This window comes from Triticum dicoccoides, chromosome 7B, assembly GCF_002162155.2.
Source record: "Triticum dicoccoides isolate Atlit2015 ecotype Zavitan chromosome 7B, WEW_v2.0, whole genome shotgun sequence".
Taxonomy (NCBI): domain Eukaryota; kingdom Viridiplantae; phylum Streptophyta; class Magnoliopsida; order Poales; family Poaceae; genus Triticum; species Triticum dicoccoides.
The window spans coordinates 666,535,144-666,539,733 of record NC_041393.1 but is presented as its reverse complement, the minus strand read 5'-3'; positions in this window follow the sequence as shown (position 1 = coordinate 666,539,733).

Sequence of the window (4,590 nt, the reverse complement as noted above, 5' to 3'; positions counted from 1 at the left end):
CATACATATACATACATATATATATATGGATGATATGTGGCTAATGGATGGTATGCATGTTTTTATTTTCATTTTCTGTCTTATAAATTACTATGGATGAGCTTCAGAGGAAATGTGTGCAGAATGCTTTGTATGATTAATTGGGAGTGTGAGACGAGAGGAGATGAGGTTATATCATTTTAATTTGTATAGATATTGGTCGATTGATGTGTATGTAGTAGAGTTTTGCAAGATTAATTGAAAAATGAAAGAAAATAAAAGAGAAAGAAAATGAAAAGAAATTAAAAAAAAGTTACCAGCAAAAATTTGCTATTTTTGTTAAAATGTGGATATGTGTGTAAATATTTGCAAATGCTATCTTTCATATGTGTGGTATATAGTGCTATATATCTTACATGTTGTTTTAGTTTTTTCTTACGAATACTGACATCTTTGTATGGTTTCGTGAAGATGGATAACAGCAGGGGATGGAACAGGGTGTTTGAGTCGCCTGCGGCAGGCGATGCCGCCAAATTGAGGAGGATGAAGAAGATCGCTCCCTAATATGATACCTCAAAGGATATGGTGGGGGCAGCGGAGTACGTGATCATATTTGTTGCCGAAGAGGAGCGGTGGTGGATGATTAACACATATGATGACTTAGCCATTGGAATGGTGGTCCTTCTCCGAGCAATGGATGAGGCAATGTTCGATGATGTCCATCAGTCATGGCGCTCGAAAGACTACAGCTCTCGCATTCCCACGATGCAATCCCGGAGGTAGCCTAGGCTGGCCCGGTGTCAGTGCCGGGAAACCACCCGAATCAGCCGATTCGTATCCTTGGCTATGTCTCGGAGGCCACCGCACCATGCCCCGCTGCCCTACGTCGCTCATCGCACCTCCAGGCGAAGTCATCTCGCCGCACATACACCGGAGTTGTTACTTCGATACCACTGTGTGTGTGTGTGTGTGTGTGTGTGTGTGTGTGTGTGTGGATACTCTAGTATGCATGAAATAATATTATTATGGTTGCAAAAGTTAATTACTATATCTATCGATGCAATGTATTCTATGCTTGCATGTGTCTAATATTTCTCGTACTCATGTAGTACTTGTTTCGTCTAATGGTCACCTCTCTCTCTCTCCCTCTCCCTCTCCCTCCCCCCCTCTCCCGCTCCCCCTCCTCCCTCCCTCCCTCTACGGCTTAAAAGTCGTGTATTGACCTCTTCTCATCACATCACCCCTTGCATACGCGTGGTAGGATCACATGCAAAAGGGGGAATGGTTCCAACACTTCCTCACGTAATTTCGTATCCCCTCTTTAGCGGGCCTCGTGACGTCTAGCCCATCATTTTTTTCGGAAGGAGCCACCCCTGGTGACTTTTACTCCTTGATTTTGTTTGAATGGGTCATAGGATCATGATATACCCAAAGAGAGGCCAACTCCTAGCACGAGATGATTCGTGGGCACTGGAACAGGGGAGGTTCGTGGCGAAGCCATGGATCTTTCTACGGAATGGTCTAAAGAGATCGCCCCTTGTGACTTTTACGCCTTGCTTATTTTTGAGTTGGTCATAGTATCATGACAAAGCCAAAGAGAGGCCAACTCCTAGCATGAGTTGGGTCGAGGGCACCGGAAGGGGGAGGTTCACACCAAAGCCTTGGATCTTCCTGTAGGGGGAGGACCACACTTTTTTTGAAATGTGGGAATATTTCTTTCAATGTTCACGCACATTGTTTTTATTTTTATTTACATTGTATTAGCACGTTTCAAATAATTTACATACAATTTTTTGAAATGTAGAAAAGAAATTGTTGTCATGAACATTTTTTTAAGATGTCAACATATTTGTACATTGTATAAAAATTTTGGAAAAAAAATTATATACAGTTTTTCCAACGTAGAAATATTTTTCTTTGTCGTGATTTTTTTAAAGCTATCAACATTTTTTAGTTGCACTAACATTTCTTTAATATTGTGCTAACATTTTTGAATTCACGGTTTTCAAATTTTCCTAAGTAATTTACATTTTTATAAATATGTTCATTTAAAATATAAATCAAAAGAAAAAGAAGAAGGAAGTAAAAACAAACTTAGAATGATGTCAGTACCATGGCGACCAAGCCATGTGTATACTTGGCCGGGCCGCTACCGACCATCTATATTGCGCACACGGGCGAGGCAGCCTTCTGTCTTGCTACAAACGAGACATAGGCGCACCCAACATAACACCCAGTAATAGAGAAAAACAAAAGCCTCAAACCATAAAAAGGGATAAGGCAACTAAGGGCGGTGAAACAAAAGGAGGCAAACACATGGGCGATTGAAACCAAACTATTTCTCAATCAGCTGAGTTCTAGGCGCTTTTTATTTTAATTAGATCCAATTATTCTCGCCCATCCTGTTACTCCCTTTTGTTAGCATGGATGCCCCGGTTTTGTTTTTTCACAGCAAATCAACTTTATTCCTGGTCATGTCATTTACAAGTAAATGAGAAATGAAGTCGGCGATTACATCATCCCAAGAAGCCGAAGATCTAGTTCTAAAAGAATGCTTAGCTAGCTCATCCGCTACCTGATTAGCCTCTCGGAAACGGTGTTTAAATGATATTTTGGCAAAGTTCATTGACAAGTGTTTGCATTCAGAAACCAATGCAATGTCTAGTCCTAGATAAGAGTGCATTTGGTTAATTGCCTCCACAAGAAACGAGCAATCATATTCAACTTTCACAGTTTTGCACCCAAATTTGCCAACAAGTTCATTCCATTTCTAATTGTCATAAGCTTTGCGAATCAACAATTCTGGTATATGAAAGAAACCAAGTTAGTACTGCACGCACAACAATACCGCAAGCTTCAGATAAAGTGTCAATATGAAATGATGCCCCTCCGTTTACCTTGACCACTCCATGAGACGGTTTTTGACTTTTTGTCACATAGGTTCTTTCTTCCAAGTCGGCAGCATTGGATACATCTGATGTAAATTGGTAGCTCGGACACGAATAGACCGTGTTGTTTTCTCTGGAGTTTGAATTGTGATTCCTTTCACAGGTGTCGTCGTTGCTACCAAAGGTACCAAGCTGCCACAATAGTCAGTTCGTGCACAGGTAGTCCATCCGAAACAACACCAAGCTTTGATGATCTTCATAGTTTTTTTTTTCTTTTGAAATGGAGGCAAAAGTTTTGCCTCATCTCCTTAATAAAGAAGAAGAGAGTTACCTGGTTAATTAACGGAAAATCAGATAAAAACCGTTGCAACATGCCCATGCAGGACACACAGGGCGACCTGGCCACCCCCACAATAACGCACACACGCCGCCGAGGAGAAAAGCGTCGTCGAGGTTGCAGTCCGGCCGTCATCACACCGCCACGAGGGCGACTCCGACTCCACCATCGACGACCACCGAGAAGCCCCCACCGCAAATAAGCGTCAAGGCCTGCGCCGGCCATAGTGACTAAGCTTGATCTGTCATCATCAGTTGCTCTTTGAATGGCATCTAGAAGTCCCAGCTGAGACCACACTTGTTTCTCACGGCGACGTTTGAAGAGACAGTTCTACAAGTTCTCGTCACCCACCAAATAACATCAGCATTGTGGCGAACAAGTTGTCGGGATGCCAAAACTTCATAACTGGGTAGGGCTCCATGTAGCTCCTTTCAAGCAAAGTGTTTAATTTCTTTTGACACCTGTAATCGCCATATATCTTTCCAAATAGGATTAATATCATAATATGCTCACTACCCTGCCCTTGTGGCCTAGTCAACTAGAAACAAAACTGATGGTCTAACTCTCTATAATATGCAGACCGGCCGGTTTGGTTTGTCAACAACGATTGTCTCATACGAGTCCCAGTTGCTTTTTTGATAACCTTTTTGTTTGATAACTACGAGGCACAGTTGCTGTCCCATCCATTTTTACAACTCGGCAAGACAATAATGCAAGCCAACTTATAGCTTAAAAGTATCTCAAGCTGCGTTGCGTCAGAAAAAACATAATGAACCAATGCTGACTTGCTGAGTGCTCTGCAGGCCACATACAAATTTTGTGTCGCGCATTAACGAATATAAACAACTTTATAGTCCACTACCAAGCCGTGCCATGCTATAGAAAGCATACAATGCTACAAATAAACTTTTATGACACGTATGTTGTCAAACTATATATGATTTGAATTCGCAAAAGATAATAATATGATTTCGACCTAGTGGGGTTTCTAAAAGAAGTGTTGGTTTCAAGCTATATATTTGTTGCGACTCACTTCAGTACTCAAATAATGTTTATCGCATACTCAAAAAGAAATTTCAAAACTATTTTAAAAAAAAGGATAGATATTTCCTAACTAAAGATTGCATTGTAAACTCTCTAATTGACTGGACAAATATAAGCCTCCACAGTTATAACTGTATAATATCCGCTCAGGCCATGGAAATGGTTTGGACCATATCAAAATAGTATTGTGATATGGCACACCTAATTCACCTCCACATCATTTAAAAATGCAGGAAACAATTGAAGCCATACATTATTGTTACACTTGAAATCATTTTCCTAATTTATGAAAGCAAAACAATATCTCAGCAGTTCCTAAAGCATGATCCCTTTCTTGATTTA